Source organism: Myotis lucifugus, unplaced genomic scaffold (genome assembly GCF_000147115.1).
Source record: "Myotis lucifugus unplaced genomic scaffold, Myoluc2.0 scaffold_38, whole genome shotgun sequence".
Taxonomy (NCBI): Eukaryota; Metazoa; Chordata; class Mammalia; order Chiroptera; family Vespertilionidae; genus Myotis; species Myotis lucifugus.
Window position 1 is genome coordinate 5,665,191 of NW_005871086.1, and position 18,248 is coordinate 5,683,438.

Consider the following 18,248-nt stretch of genomic DNA (forward strand, 5'->3'; position numbering starts at 1 on the left):
AAGATATTCTACAATTTTAGCTCCTTGAAGATTTACTGAATGGTTGGGGAAAGGGTGAACCTAAAAATAGGAAAAAATGACATGTCTCAATAGGAGACAGAGTGAACAACCTCAGCTAAATGTTACTGTAATCATTTCTTACTGGAAAGGTAAATCAGATAGGCTTACTGAAGTAAGCAATAAATACCCTCAAATGGAATTATGAATAAAAATCTGAGTAGGAGTGCCTATTCTTATGGCATGTATCTATTAGAGAATGCCAGAGATAAAGCAAAACTGATCAGAACCATAGCCTCTTAGAATGATCACTTAGGGTTTGCTGCACACATACATTGTGGAAATAGATGCTTCTTGGATTTTATTGGTTCAGTCCATCCAGGATCATAAGTATGTAATCAGGTATGTTACAGGATATTACATTTAAAAATTGCATTCTTATTTTGTTTGCCTAATCTCTTATTGCCCTCCAAATCAGTTACTTGTACACTAGACTTGGGCAATATACAACCTCGTGTTTTCTTCTTGGATTCTATAAACGGTGTGGCATCATCATCAAATAAATATGAACTAAGCATTTCAGAGTAAAGAGTTTTGTTCAATGCTGTACAGATTAGCTAACACAATCCTTCCCTGGAGGCAGCATGTATTTAAGAGCAAGAGCATATCCAAATTGAAAATAAGGTCTATTAGAGTACACTGTTAAGGCAATTATAACAATAATTCAGGGATAAATCCCACTTTCACCCAAGCCTCAACAGTGTGCTCAACTACTAAGATATTCTTAATCCAAATCAGGTGCATTATCATCCCAGTTCTCCATTTTACCTCAATACAGTGAACAAAAGTATATGCAGATTTTTAAAATATATATAGTATAATCCTTTATTATATAATGAGGGTAACTTGAACTTGATTACAAGATACAGTAAAAGAGAAAAAAAGTCATAAACCCTGTGTTCACTTACATTGTATTTTATGATAATACTAGGGGCCCAGTGCATGAATTCATGCACCTTGAAAGGAACTGTGGGCTGTGAGGCTGCGGTGGGCACAGGGGCAGGTCTTGGCCCATCCTCCACACCCCCACCTGGCCCCTCCCCCCATGGTCCTCCATCCCCTACTTGCTGGAAGCCCTGCTCCTGTCACCGCCTGACAGCACCAGCTCCACGTGCACCTGCTAACAGCGTGGAACGATTAGGGCTGGCGCCAGCAGAGGTACAAGCGGCTGCTGCTGCCCTGATCGCCTTTCAGGAGCAGGGGGAAGGGAGAAGCCCTCAGGAGCAATCAGGGTGGGCAGCTGCCACTTGCACCAAGTGATCGGAAACTGGCACCAGGCACCGGCAGCAGGTGCGAGCGGGGCCGGTGCTGGCAGTAGGTGCAAGCTCCTGGTGGGACTGTGGCACACAGGAGCAAAGAATTTTCAGTAGACACCAGAGGCTCGCCCCAATGACAGAGTCTGGCGCCCCGCCTTGTTCTGGAGCCCCCGCTCAACCATCCTGCCGCAGCCGATGCCCACCATGTGTTGTGCTCTGCCACCTGCTGCTGATGCCCGACATGTTCCACACATGCCCCCTGGTGGTCAGTGCACATCATAGCGACCAGTTGTTTGGTTGTTTGGTTGTTCTGCCGTTCAGTCTATTTGCATATTAGGGTTTTAGAGAGATAGACAGATAGATAGATGATAGATAGATAGATAGATAGATAGATAGATAGATAGATAACTTTCATTTTCCTAGTGAAAAACTCCACATATTGAACAAGTATGTTGAAGGTGACTACTTTATACTAGGGACTAATATTTAGACATTAGATATATATTTTTTTTTTTAAAAAGGAAAATTAGTTTTTAATCTTGACAAATGTATCAGTTAAGAATTGCATTCAGCAAAGGGAGTGTGGTGACTTCTGAAGTCACCAGGGACTCAGGCTTCTTTAATCTTTTCCCTTCACTATTCTCAGTCCTCAAGGTCACACTCTAGCAAGACCACCCTTCTCCCCATTTAAGGAACTTTCCTCTCTGCCCCATACAGCAACTACAACTTACACCTCATTGGAGATAAATTAGAAATATGGCCACAGCTAGCTCCAAGAAAACCTGAGAATCTTTTTATTAAAAAGAGGATACACATTGAGTAGGCAATAAAAAGTCTCTGAAATAACTAACAAAAACATAATTAAGACAATGTGATGAGTATGTTAGTGCTGGCTTTTCAAATTTCTTCTTGGTCTTTTAAAAAATATCTCAAATATTCTGTCTGTGTTTTTATCTTTACATACAGGTTGAAGATTTATTTGAATTTCTCAATTTTCATAGCAGGAAAATGCTACATGAATTTGAAGTAAGTGTAAAACTTTACTTATTGATATTCAATTATCAAAATGTCTCTTTAAAAAAAAATAACTTTTCCTTCTTTAGCCAGTTTCATGAACCTGACGTATAACTTCTGAGATGTTCTCATTTCATTTCATTTTATTTTAAATATATAACTTCCAGTAATATGGATTAATCAAGCAGGCAAGAAATAATCAAATAAAAGAGGAAACCTCATTGCCCAGTTGGTGTGGCTCAGTGGTTGAGCATAGACCTATGAACCAGAAGGTCATGGTTTGATTCCTGTTCAGGGCAAATGCCCAGGTTGCAGGCTTGATCCCCAGTAGGGATCGTGCAGGAGTCAGCCAATCAAGGATTGATGTTTCTCTCATCATTAATGTTTCTACCTTTCTCTCTCCCTCTCCCTTCCTCTCTGAAATATATATATATATATATATATATATATATATATATATATAGAGAGAGAGAGAGAGAGAGAGAGAGAGAGAGGAAACCTCATTAATCCCATTACTATTTTGTTTCTCTGTCCTCTTGGATTATATCCTGGACTCAGATATGGAAAGTCAATGCCTTCTGGCATCCCTTTTAGAATGTTGGTTTGCTCTTACTGAGGAAATTTGCATGCGCAATTGTGGTGGGAAGTTAGTTTCTTACTAGTGTCCTGGTGCACGGATTTGTGCATATTGAAAGGAAATTAATTAGAAGAAATATTTTAATATTTCTATTCGTGTCTTGCTAATGAAAAGAAAATAGGATTCTACCAAGTCTCCTATCTACCTACTCCAGGACTTCTGTGAGGATCAAATGAGATGAATTAAGGGAAAATGCTTCACAAACATTTGGTTAAACTGTAAAATGTTTCCACCTGGCTATAAAGCAAGTTGGGTTCCTAGGCCAAAGAAACTTCAAGGATTCTAGTCGCTAGGGAGAGAAAGCCAGGTGTTGCTACGTGACATCATTACCAGGTGCCCACAGCCACCGTTTCCAGGCTGGGTTGGGCTGTGGGCCGCATTTTGGGCCATGGGGTCTTGGCATCATTGGCTGCGATTTGGTGGGGTGTCACTCTGGGGTGGTGGCAGGGCCTGTGTCCCACTTGGGGGAAGCCAAGTGTTGGTTTGTCAGCACCAGGTCCATAGTGCGGTTTATTTTTAAATGGCCTATCGCTAGGGAGAGGAAGCTGGACATTGCTACATGACATCATTACCCAGAGCCCACAGCGACTGTTTCTGAGCTGAGCTGGGCTGGGCTGTGGGTTGCATTTTGAGCCATGAGGTCTTGGCACTGTTGGCTGCTCTTTGGTAGGCTGTTGCTACAGGGTGGTGGCAGGGCCTGTGTCCTGAGTGTTGGTTTGTTGGTGCCAGGTTCATGGTGCCATTTATTTTTAAATGGCCAGTGCATGTCATGGCAGCTCCCGTGTTGATTGTCTGCCCCCTGGTGGTCAGTGAGCATCATAGCTACTGGTCAGACACTTAGCCTTTTATATATATAGATATTGTCACTGCACTTAACTAAAAGAGAGTGGGTATTTAAGTTAAGTTTATGGAAAACAAGGCCATAATGATTTAGAAATGAACATTAGCCTTGTGGGTGTTAAATTAATTAAGCTAGGAGGCCATTAGACTGAGGTGGTTCTAAGACCATAGCAGCCCACTTCAGCAAACCAAAACGTAAGCCTGCAAATGCCTAAGGGTGAAGAAACCAAAACCCAACGACAGCTGATCACAAACAGCCTACTAGGCTTTCCAAATGAGTCAAATGCTTTGGCCAAACCAATGATTTCCTTGCTTTGCTCTGCTTCCTCTCTATAAAAGTCTTTCCTCTAGCTCCTGTCCTTGGACCACTCCTATCCACTTCCAGTTTGGAGGTGACTGATTTGAATCAATTTTTTGCGCAAATAAACTCTTAAAATTTTTAATGTGCTTTAGTTTACTTTTAATACAGGTAAAAATCAACTTCAATCATTCATATTAACTACAGCATGAGTTAATGTGGCATTTTTTAGAAGAATGACTACAACCAAATATTTATTTTTTTAAATATTTTTTTTGAGAGATAGGGAGAGAGAGAAAAACAGCTATGTGAGAGCAGAACATAATGGGCTGCCTCCTGCACACCCCCAACTGGCGATCAAGCCTGAAATTCCAGCATGTGCCCCGACCAGGAATCTAACCTGCAACCTTTTGGTGCATGGGACAACACCCAACCAACTGAGCCACAGCAGCCAGGCCAAATCTTTATTTTTATGAATGTATAAATGTGATCCAAGTGTGATCACCACTAGTTTTTCAAAAAGAAATGTTCTATAAATAAGCAAACTACACCTGTTCACTGATGTATGGACTTGTTAGCTATCTCACTGGGCTTAATTACAGACCACTCACAATAATACATTTTTAGTATTACTAAAGTGTAACATGATATTAAGCTATTTTAGCTTTTGCACATACATGTTGCACTTATGGCTGAAAATGCAAAAGCATAAAATGTTTCAAGAATTTGCATGTCATTCTTGCACAAGGGTCTTATTAATCTCTGGAATGGTCCAATGTAGTACATGTACTGCCAAAATGAGCAATATGTGGCACTTTTAATAAAAGCAAATTTCGAAATACTTTAAAACAATGCTATATTTTTATTTTGAGTGTGCACTGTGATAAAAGTTTTCTGTCTCGAGCACATTTTGAATATTTTCCTCTCTTCTCATTACATAAACATTCAATTATCTGGAAAATGTTGACTAATTAAATTGCTGGGGAGTATGTTTCTGCTTCTCCACCCCTGATCTCTGATAAACATTGCATATCAAGGGCCTCTAGCTGGCATTTCTGAGACACAGATATGAAGTGACTGTATTGAAACTTACTCCTTTAAGAGAAAAAGATGCAGTATTCTATCCCTATTGGGCAAAATTTCTGTCCATATTTGGCTAACAGGGATTCATTTGCTTCAAATCCAAAAGATCCCTGAACTCATTTTGGATATAAAAGCAAATTATAATAGTTTTAAGGTAATGGAATTCTGAGTTATGATAAGCTAATGTGCTTAGTTTTTACTGCATCTCAGAATTCATACATCCTAGTTTAAGATTCAAACTTCTGGACAAACATCTTGTGGTTGACCAGTAGGCTTTTTAGCTGATGAATGACTGTCTAATTTAAAAAATCAGTTCTTAAAGCTTCTAGAGAACAGCATGCTGATATCCCTGAGCTTTTAGCTCCTAGATTTTTCGCATAGCTTTTACAAAAGAAACACCTCCAGTGTACCAAAGCTTTGTGTAATGAAATCTTTCAGAGCAGCCCGAAATATATAACTCTTCCCCACCTGAATTCAGTTGTGGGCTAGAGCACATTTAATTTCAAGCCAATAGATTCGCTGCACATCAGCACAAGAGATTAAAGACAAGTCTAGTTTTGTTGCCTTAAATGTACTGTTATTGTTATCAATTCATGCAGCCTTGCAATAAGTTTTCAATAAATCTAAGATTAACTATTATTTTCTTGCCTATAAATAAAATATAATCATCTTAAAAATCAATGAAGGTAAAACCATCATATCCATTAACCTGGCTCAGTATCCCTCCAGGCCCTTGCTATGAAACACAGCTTGGTGGATCTTTCATTTTATTGAGCTATATCTCTTTGTATGGCAACCAGCAGGCAAAAGGAAAAAAATCAAATCTAAAAATCAAAGACTTCATTTTTTTATTCTGAAAAACCACTGAGGCAGAGGCTAAATATTCTTTTCTGCCTGGGGTTAATATTTTTTCCACTTTAATTTGCAATCAGATGCAATAAAAGAAAAAAAAAGACATTACCTCAACTAGCTAGTGGCTTTATTACCATCTCTACTGCCAGTCTCCACTTTTATTACTTCCAAATCCTTTGTTTTTAAAGTCACCTGCACAACCCTGCAATGTTATAAGCACCTTTAGTTGTCTTCACCGACTGTCATTTCTACCATCTGCTGTTACAATCTCAAAAGCAGTAATGCATGGGGGTCAAGGCCACTTTCTCTCAGGAAACTAGAAAACAACAGCCAAATCATTTAGTGTTTTCTTGTGTGTGTTTTTTCTTTTCCTGTCAGCTTTACTGCACCCAAGAGTGGACATTTTCCTTGCCTTTCAGTTGTGAATGTTCCTCAAAAGACATGAACTTCACAATAAGGTAACCATACAAAAACAAGGTTTTATAGACAACCCATTATCAACTGGCAGAAAGGGGTGATTAGTCATCTGCTTCACTTGAAATAGATCCAAAAAATTCAAGCCAATACTGCAAAGTGAGGAATACATTTAGCTCAGCATTCCAGAACTGGAGCAACCCTGCCTCAATGTGAGGGGCATGAGCAGCAGATTTTGGAAAGGCTGTAAGTAATCTCAAAAGCCAAGCTGGGAGCCCTAGCCAGTTTGGCTCAGTGAATAGAGCGTTGGCCTGTGGACCAAAGGGTCCTGTGTTCAGTTCTGGTCAAGGGCACCTACCTTGATTGCAGGCTCCTCCCAGGCCCAGGCCCTGGTCAGGGCTCATGAAGGAGGGCTTTCTCTCTCTCTTCTACTCTCCTTAAAAATCAATGGAAAAATATCCTCCGGTGAGGATTAACCAAAAAAAGCCAAGCAGAGAGGAGGTGACCAGCTCTGGCACCAAGACAGTATTTTCCCCACTCCCATGCCCCCCTCCAATCTGGATGATCAACTCTTTTGACCTCTCTTTGAACTAGAGCCAGAAAGCACCACCTTTTGTTTCTGTTTTTGTTGGCTACTAAAAATGGTCGGTTCCATCAACTAAGTCAACCTTTTAGAACAGATAGGTTCTTTAAAGTCATAACTTTTTGTTAAAAGGAAAAGGGTGTTTATCAGTATAGTCTTCTCTCTTCATTTTCTGTGAATCATTACAAATTCACATAAACTTTTTCAACCTATAAGAGGCCTAGTCTACCCTCAAGGCAGTTCACATGCAAGTCCATGTTTTCGCTCATAAATAAAATATAATCATCTTAAAAATCAATATGAGAAAACAATCAGAACCATTAACTTATCTCAAAATCCCTTCAGCCACTTGTAGGAACCACACAGTGCTGCCTTTCATTGTATTGAGCTGTGTAATTCTTTGTAAGGCAACTGGCCAGGGAAAAAAATCAAAGACTCGGGTGTTGTGTTCTGGAAATCAGAGAGAAGTGGGAAGTGGGAATAGATTTTGACCCTTTTTTATTATGTTTTTAAAAAAATAGACTTTGGAAACCCAGAAAACAATGGTTTTGAGCTGCCGGTAAGAGATTTGCTTGGTTTGGTTTCTTCCTTACTCATGAGCAATTTATAAGCCTGGGCATCAATTTTGAAAATTGTCAGAAACTTTTCTTTTAGATTAAAAAAAGAAGAAGAAAAAGAGGTGGTAAAGATTGATTTTAAAAGTGGAAGTTTGCATCAAATGTAATGAAAGACAAGACTAATTTGGGCTCAGACCTGTAATAGATGAGCTGAAATGCAAATGCTCATGCGCACCTGGTCACTCTCACTGCTTTATTGTCACTTATTAATTCTCTTCTGCCCTGTTGGAATTCCTTTGTAAAATTCAATAATAAGAAAAAATCTGACTGTAACTGGACTTTAAGTCAGCATCTAACTTCATCAATATATAAGCCAATGTATAATGTCTTATAATACAGTCTAATATACAGGGTATCCCAAAAATATATCCACACTTCAACAGCTGATAGCTCAATTTTTTAAGTTAAATTCATTTTAATAAACACTGCCTTTATTATTATTATTCAAAGTGTGTGTATATATTTTTTGGGACATCCTATATCTCATTGATACACTCTTTAAGAAAATACCCAACTTTCCTACAATCTTCTGTCTCTTTAAAAAAATGAAATACCTTTTCAATTATCACAAAGAAAAAGTAAATACTTTTCTAGTAGTTAATCTAACAAGCCATGAACATGTTAAAATTATAAATGAAGACATCATTTTTATATCCACATAAGAACCATCAACTGTTCGTAGGATGAGAAAAAAAGTAACTTGGTATTTGATCATTATAAAAATTGAGTAAAGAGCCAATTTCTGGTAGAACTTTAAGAAAATAATTTCATATTTTTAATGTTTGTGTAAAACAAAATTTAAACTATTATTTTGTTCAATATCTCTAAAACCCAACTTTAGACTCAGCATTTGGAGAAAGAAAACTATGTGTGGTTTTCTCAGTAAGAATTCATTAAGGAAGTAACAGAATCTAAAATGTACGTGCTATTTTCCATAACTAAACACATAAATATCAGCCTCCTTTTATTAATTCTAATTTTAAAGTTTTAAATTGCATTTCATGCCAGATAATTTAAAGTATTAAACAAAAGAAGTTAGAAGAGACATTATTCTTTACCAGCACCTATGTCCCGGTATTCAATCCTCTTGCATTTATTAGGATGGTTGGTTTTATTTCTTTAATCTGATTTAACTTTAGTGTTTATTATAACTTATTATCATTTCTTCTGTTCCCTTTGCTTAAGTTTTGCTGGCTTATCTAAATTTCCCTTTATTCTCTTCCTTTCCTTCCCTCCCCAGATAATTTGTAAATAAAATTGTGTTTATTAGTTTCACTAGTGATTGTAGTTCCATCCCTAATAATGATAACTTAAAATATATATTCAATTAAAATGTCAACATTAAATAATAATTACGCCTCCCACCAATAGTTGTGCCTGATCACTGCTTCCTCTTCTCCTCTCTCTGCCATTCAAACAGTTAACATGCCAGTTAACATTTTTGAGGTTTATATAATGAAATCTATGTCCAGTTGTGGTTAAGGTGTACTTCTAATAATGGCAGTGTGTGAATAGTTCATACTAGACCAGAGAATTCCTAAATTTTAGCAGACTGAAAAATAAGCATCGCATTTTCATGGGCTTAAATCATCAATAGAGAAAAATTAAGTAATCAGAGCCAGTTGGTTTTAATTATGTTTCCAAGAACTGCCTCTTCCAAAATTCATAGTAGTTCATAATAAGAAAGTTAGAGATTTGCATTAATTATTCAATAAGTCTAGAACAGTTAGATTTTATACAACGCAGTTACCGGTATGCTTTTAGTCGCAGCACATTCTGGAAAATCCACAACCGCACTTCCTGGTTAAGCATATAGACTGGTTAAGCGGAGGCTAGTCGTCATATTTCCCTCAGATGCTTGATACTATCTTAAAGCTGTGTGATCACTTCCCCTCTCATTCTGCAAGGTTCTACTATAGTTTTACCACTCCAGAAAAGACGTCACCTAAAACTTGCTCCCTCTACTTTTTCTTCAAAACTTTAGCATCCTTATGTTCCCCAAATCCACACCTATTATCTAAGTTAACAGGTTCAGTAATGTCAAAATTCAAACATGACTCTGGGTCCCTAAATGTGAAAATTAAAATATCTATGACTTATGTGACACATTCTATTGACAACACCTGCATTTTGAGCAACTATATTATTTTATAGCATTGTCAAGACTTATTCTTCATTAACTAAAATTCTAAAGACCTTTTTTTAAAAAAACATATGTTAATAACAGTGAAAAAAGAAAAAAATTATAAACTGTAAATAATTACTCAAAATTTGACTTGGGAAAATTTAAAATAATAAGAACTTTGGATAAACTCTCACTTCTAAGCATGTTGGTAAGCAGTCTTTTACTCATTTAGATATCCAGTGGACTACAAAATCTTAAACTGCAGATTTGCCAGAAATTTATCATTATTTAATATTTGCTTATTATTTGTCATTAATTTCAGAGATCTACCCAAACTTACTTTACCTTACAGCCCAGTTACAGAGTGAAGGCTTAAGCTTTGCCTCTTTGGCTGACAAGGTCATGACACTCAGTAGCATCTATTTCTCTCTAGTCCCCAATCTCTATGCTGACCTTTTAACTAGCCCTTCCATACTAGAATCCAGGTTCTGGTGTTGCTATGACATTGTCTCCCTATAGGTGGAAATCTGAGGAAGCTTTTAGCATTCCTAATCTATTTTACTGCATGCAGTCATTCTGGGTTCAAATCCTAGCTCTGCAGTTTGCCAGCTGTATGGCATGGGGCAAGCCACTTAATATCTCTGAGTTTCAGTTTTCTCATCTCCATCTTGAAGATAATAATCGCTCTCATAGATTCTGTGAGAAATAAGTATGTGAATCAATTAAGACACTGCCTGTCAACAAACTTCGTATACAATTTGTCAGCGAATGCAATGTCTAGAGATCACTGGCTCTCGATGCTGAATGCATATTCAAAGCACCCAGGGAGCTATTTCAAAACACTGATTTCTGCTTGAGCCCCTACACAGACCAATGAAATTAGAATATTTGGGAGTGGGGCCCAGTCTTTGATATTTGGTAGGATTCTAAAGCCAGAGCATCCTTTAAAGTAGTAAGAATAATATTACTTATTGAGAGCCTACTGTGTGTCACGCTCTTCCTTAATCACTTTATTCCCAGGAAATGGGATGATGCTCTACCAATGGTTCTCAACCTTTCTAATGCCGCGACCCTTTAATACAGTTCCTCATGTTGTGGTGACCCCCCCAACCATAAAATTATTTTCATTGCTACTTCATAACTGTAATTTTGCTACTGTTATGAATCGTAATGTAAATATCTGATATGCAGGATGTATTTTCATTGTTACAAATTGAACATAATTAAAGCATAGTGATTAATCACAAAAACAATATGTAATTATGTATGTGTTTTCCGATGGTCTTAGGCGACCCCTGTGAAAGGGTCGTTGGACCCCCAAAGGGGTCGCGACCCACAGGTTGAGAACCGCTGCTCTAGACTAATCATAAACGGGACTTTCTTCATGAAGAAGCCCAATCAGGATTAAGCAGGTGATGTGCATTTTTACACAAAGTTCTTTTTGAACTTGTTCTTCTAAAGGTTGGAGTCAGGAGCTTCAGAGGGGAAAATAAAACCCACAAACCACCTTTTATATGTGGGCCTGAGAGTCCAGTCCCCCTTTGTGAAGTTTTCCCAGTTAGGGCTGTCCCTGGCTGAACAGGAGGTTTGGAGGAGAGAGGAAGAAACTGTTCACTGAATGAAGGATAAGCAGCCTGTTCTTTAATTTCGTTTGCAAACTGCCCATCCTTGTCCCTTTTTTATATTGGATGTATTTATAACATAAATTATATACATTACATATTATTGGTACCACAAAACATATTTAAAAGCCCAACATAATTATCCCCTGTTAATAGTCCTTGCATAGGTATCAGTGTGGATGCTTTAGGAAGGAATATTAATTTTAAAAGTAATTTAAAACACAACTAAAAAATAATTTTTTGCAAAAAATTAACATGTGCTGTGATATAGTAGAAAATTTATTATAATGTCTATGATACATTATAAGTGAAAAGGCAAGACATAAAACACTATGAACATTATGATCCCATTTCTGCAAAATATATTATTTTCTATTAATATTGTATACAGATAAAGTCATGTATATTCATACCAAAATATTATCAGCCAGGCATAAATGTTATAACTATACCATTAACATCAATTTTAGTCTCTTGTGCATAAAGTAATAATTCAAGAATAATTTTAAGTTCTCTAAATAAAGTGAGATGCTGAAATGACGTCTTCATGACATAAAAAGTCTAAAAATAAGGCTATCATAATTTTCCCAAAAGACTCCCAGACAAAAATGTTTATGTTATTTTGAAAGCTTCTTTATTTGCATAAAAGCATGCTAGGTCACATTTCTATATTTTATTCAACTTCTAATAAAATATGTATATACTCCAGATGTTCCTTGATTTCAGAAAGCATTTTTTCTTAAATCTGAATTATTTACATTACAAGAGATTCTTCTTTTTAATAAAAGAATCAAAGCAGTGTTCCTTTAAAGTTGCAATTCCCCTGAGAATATGTAATTTTATTAAGATTACTAGAGGCATGATGCACGAAATTTGTGCAAGAGTAGGCCTTCCTTTCCCCGGCTGCCGGCACCAGCTTCCCTCTGGCACCCCGGACCCGGGCTTCCCTCATAGCCCTGGCTTCTTCTGGAAGGTCGTCAGGAAGGACATGTGGTCTAATTAGCATATTATGCTTTTAGTATTATAGATATGTTTCAACTCCTCAGAGGTACCCATAATATGAAATATATTAGGTATCACATTACTTGCTTGTAAAATATGGTGACTAGACATATGTTTAATAAGTTAGGACGAGATCACTCCCCCAATGCTCAAAGAGTGACAATGTACCTAGGCTTTTTCTACTGACCAAGGAAAAAGAATAATATTCCAAGCACTGCTTCCTCTCACTCCTCAGTCTCAAAAGTTGTCACTTCTTAGCCACAATTTTTAGATGAAAACTTTAATTGTGGATCTGATATCTGAAAGTCTCCTTCCTAATGAATTAATGTAGTTTTAATTTATTCAACCTTTTTTTTAAACCAAGTATGGAAAATGTTAAAATGGCAAATTCTGAGGTGACATGATTTTAGTAAGCAGAGGAGTAAAAATATAGAAACATAAAGGTGGCAGGAGAGTGGGGACAATTAATGAAGTTCAGGATATGTTAAAACATGTTAATTTCCATGTTTCTCTAGGACATTCAGATGACTGCATAGTAGATGGTGGATTATAGACCTAGAGCTCAACATTAAAATGATAAAGAGAAAAGCACAGGCACAAAATGGCATCACTAACAGCCTATGATACCAAACTAGATTGAATACCTGACTAATTTCAGTTTCAATCTCTCCCAGAAATGTAATTGTAATCAACCAGTCTGTAATTTTCTGGCCAAGCACAGGTATGGTAAGGTGATCTCTCAAATTTACTCTCTCTATCTCCTCCCACAGAAAGAAGAGGCAATCTGCATGATAAAAAAACTTGGCCATTCTCTTATCACCCTCCCCTCCCCAAAAGATGTCCTGCTCTAAAAATAATCCTTTCTTTTCTTTATTAATATCTCCCTTGCCCCACCTTTCTTCCTATAAAAACCTTCCATTCTGTGCAACCCCTGGGTATGTCCTCGTAGTTACTAGCCGGAATGCTGCCAAATTTATGAATTGCTTAATAAAGCCACTTAATCTTCACATTTACTCTTTTGAACAAAATGTATGGAAGTTATAGTAAATAAGTGTGAGATAAATAGATAAATATGAGGTAATAAAAGTATATATTGGCCTCTGACCCCAGTTCCTGGAACATGGCTTCTGAAACCCTTATAATTTCCTGGGTGACAGGAGGCTTTTATTTTAATGAGACAATCCTGGATGGACTCCTGGATGGTTCACGGACAAGAAATGGTCACTGGAAAGACCAAGCCATGTTTAGAAGCTGAGAAGTTTCAGCCCTGCTCCCAATTCTCTTGAGAGGGGAGAAGGGCTGAAAGTGGCATTAATGATGGGTCATGCCTAGGTGATGAAGCCTTCATAAAAACCCCAGAGTGTGGAGATCCGAGAGCTTCTAGGTGGAGAACACATCCACATAGCAGGAGGGTGACATACCCCAACTCCACATGGACTGAAGTTTCTGTGCTTGGGACCCTCCCAGACCTTGCCCTGTGTCTCTATCTCCTCATCTGACTCTTTGTTTATATCCTTTAATAAACTGGCAAGTGTCAGTAAGGATATTCCTGAGTTCTGTGAGCCAACTCTAGCAAATGAATTAAACCTGAAGAAGGAGTAAGAGGAACCTCTGATTTATAGCAAATTGGGCAGAAGCACAGGTGGCAACCTGGACATGTGATTGGCATCTGAAGGATGGGGAGAGGGCAGTCTTGTAGGACTGAGTCCTTAACCTGTGGGATCTGAGGCTATCTCCAGGCAGACAGTGTCAGAATTGAGTTGAATTGTAGGACACTCAGTCGGTGTTGCAGAGAATTGCTTGATGGTGCAGGTAAAACCCCAACATTTGGTGACTAACAGTGTCACAAGTGAAGTGTGTGTGAGTGTGGTAGTATGTGAAAGTTAAAAAAGACACCCAGGAGGGACAGACTGCAATAAAATGCAAGATCTGATGTTTGGTTGTCTCTATTGAACTTCTGTACCTAAATTTCTAGCATAGATTTCTTGCTTAATCCTGACTCATATATCTAAATGTGTATAATACAGCCTCCTTTTTTAAAAATTTCATAGCTACCTTAAACTCAACATGACCCCAGTGAACATCTAATTTCCCCCTTCACCCCCTGCTCTCTTCCTGTCTGTAATATATAAGAGCACGACAATAAAGCATATTCTCTGAAAAGGCCAACGGGTCGAGGACGAGCATATGTGGAAGACTGTGTTTAAGAGCAGACAGAAGACATTCTCATGAGAAACCAAGCAAGGACAACATGAAGGATTGCCAGTGTCTCAGAAAAGTTTAGTGGAAGCCAAGAAAATAGAGTTACACAGAGGAACCGGTCAGTAGTGTAAAATGCCATATAGGGGCTTGTACAACAGAATCCAAAAAAGCTCAGCCACTTGCCCAGGAGAGAGACATTCAGTCATCAGAAGTCATGTTAGACTGGAACTGCATTCTAATATAAAAACTACAAGTACACCATATAACGGCAGGTTTAGCTTTTTAATAATTACTTTAACTGAAACAAGATTTGAGGGGATTTTTAAGTAAAATTCACGGAATGAAATCAGACTTCAGAATCTCTTTCTTCCAATACCCAACAAAATTAAATTACAGTTTAAAAGTGGCAGGGATCACCAGCAGCAACTGAACTTAAAAGGGTCTTAAAAAGAGAGGACACAACAACAAAATATTTCCAGTAGGGCTGGTGCCCTTCCCAATCCCACTTGAACATCCTAGCGGTAATATCAGAAAAAAAAGAAAGTGAGTCAACAAAAACCTCACTAACAGCCCTAAGTGTTAGAAATACATACATAGAGCAAAGGAATACGGAGACAACTCTGCAAAGTCTCAAGAAGACACACCTCCCCCAAATCTTCAGGTCTCCCGCAGAAATAGTTACCAGGGCCTTGGCCTCTGTGTCTTCTCTCCTTTGGTCTCTCTGGGCAGAAATCAATGTGGGACAGAAAGAGAAGGTGGCTGTAAACAAGCACTTATTCACCCCCAGCTAAACAAGGATTTAGCAGAACTGAAGCCAAAACAGAAAATAAATAAGATCCTATGAGGGTGGATGAAGGTGTGGGGCCAGGTACCCTGGTTAGTGGAAATCCTCCCCAACCATGAAGTATTAACAATAGGACCAAACCTATGGGTATTCATACATTTTCCTTCTTCTGACCTTTCAGAATGTTAGAACGGCAGGCTAAGAAGAGAAACTAAAATTCAGGATGAAATTTAGGCTCAGAGCTCAATGCCCAATCAGAACAACCTGAAACCCTAGAGCAGCGGTTCTCAACCTGTGGGTAGCGACCCCTTTGGGGGTCGAACGACCCTTTCACAGGGGTCGCCTAAGACCATCGGAAAACACATATATAATTACATATTGTTTTTGTGATTAATCACTATGCTTTAATTATGTTCAATTTGTAACAATGGAAATACATCCTGCATATCAGATATTTACATTACGATTCATAACAGTAGCAAAATTACAGTTATGAAGTAGCGTCAAAAAATAATTTTATGGTTGGGGGGTCACCACAACATGAGGAACTGTATTAAAGGGTCGCGGCATTAGGAAGGTTGAGAACCACTGACCTAGAAGGTCCTATCTTTCCTTCCTCACAGCCCATGAGAACAGATACACTTCGACTAAACGAGTGAATCCCAGTGTCGTTTAACAGTAGAGGCCCCGCCTAACTTCAGTTTTAACACACTCTACCCTGCAGCCAGATCTTCACCCTCACCCTAATCCTAATTCTAGGTCAGCTTTAATTTGCTCATTTGAAAACGGAAATCATTTAGGGAAACATTCATTCTACCAACTTTCTCCATGACACTGCCTAAGGATTAAGTAAAATAATTTAAATAAAAATGTGAAACTTGCAGTCAAGAGCTTTGATAAAAAAATTGTTGTTCTTTTGTATTTGGCAAATGTGAGTATATCTTTTTGTAGGCTAATGTTTTTGTGCGTGTGGACAGTTGATGTTTGTTTTGAGTTGTACACTTGAAACCAGTATGATTTTGTGAACCAGTGTCACCCCAATAAACTCAATTTTAAAGAAAGGAAATAACACACACACAGACGCTGATCTCTTATAAAGCCACAGCTCGCTGCTGCGCTGCCCTCCCACACTAACTTCACTTCACCTCATAAAGGTCTTTAAAAATATTTCTAAAGCTCTGGTAGAATAATGTTCAAGGTGTATCTGTTTTCACTGAGATTCTCTGGCTTTAAACAACTTTGTCTTTTATAATATTGTATTTGCAAATTGTTTTATTGATAAAGTTTACTTTGACACTGTGGGCATCATAGGATTTCAACAAAACCTCAGTGCTGACTTTGCAATGGTTTCAGTCCCTGTTAAATATAGTGAAATTATAATTTGTCCAGCTTCCCTAGAAACACTATTGCCCTCGGTGGTTTGGTAATTGGGTAGATATTTATTGTAACATCCCATCCTCTCCATGTAAACACTTGATATTAGTAGCTATTCATAACTGCAGCTTGGCATGTTCATGAAATTAAACCAAGTAATTAATTTAGTTTCAGGCATAAAACAAGGAAATATGCAGGGCCATTGCAGCCACATGCGCATGTGAGAACTCATAGAATTATTACAATAACAAAAACTGTGTAGCCCGCAGTAATAAAGTGATTTTTAAATTATTTTGTCAAAGAAATACATTTAATTTATCATTAGGAGCCTTAAAGATACAAATTTTAATATTTTCCCCTTAAATTATCAAGCTACTTTCCATATATATTGACTATAATTATTCTGTTAGCAAAACCCAAACAAAACTACTACATATGAGAAGTATCATTTCTTATGTGTGAAAATCTCCTTATTCCACCCACCAGGGCAAGGCATCTAACAGGATACTATCATTCAAAGCAACCTGCTATGAAGAATGAACACCAGGAGAAGAGAACAATGCTGAATATGACCAAAGCTAAGGTGATAGAGAGGAGAAAAGGGAAATAAAAAGGTTTCCTGTCTCAGAATGTAACCTCGTTTAGGCGTCTGACTTGGTATCCTGGTTAATCTGTCAGTAATAAGAGAATGTTATCTTTCGCAAAGCACTTCACAATATGGATGTGGAAAATCCGGTCTGGTGCGAATGGAGAATGAAGCATTCTGACAGTCTTTATGTAATCACTTTATATACCACACCTGAATTTCTAATTTTCAGGTGATTTCAATATAAAAAACAATTGTAACACTTGAACCACACTGGATATAATTTAATCTTTCACAGTTCCAAACTTTATTCAGAATCTTGCCATATCACTATTATCATGAATGATGCTGAAACTACATAAGAATTCCAGCTAAAGTGTGCATGTGGGTAGCAGAACATTTAATATATTTTAAAATTAAAAAGTCATCAAGGCTTTGGTTCTCTCTCTCTCTCTCTTCTCTCTCTCTCTCTCTCTTCACCTCTCTCTCTCCTTCTCTCCCCTCAAAGAGAGTTAATATTTTCTCTTTGCTTTGCCAAACCTCAACTACCATTTGTTTGCTCATATAAGACCGAAATCCTTGAAGGCTGGCGATGCTGTTTCCATGCTAAAGGCCATAAAATTGTGTTGCCACATTGGATGGAGACATGGTGAACAGTGGCTAAGAGTTGTCCCAAGTCATTAACAGGACGCTGGTCCTCAGCCTTCTGTCTTCACAGCTGTGTTTAGCTTTCCTCTCTCATTTCTTCTGAACTAAAGCTGCCAGATGGGGAAGAAACATTCACCTTATATTTTCTTTAGACCTTGTCAATAATGAACATGAGATTTAGGAGAACCCACAGCTTAAAAATTGTTTACTTACCCCACCACCATTTACACACACACACACACACACACACACAC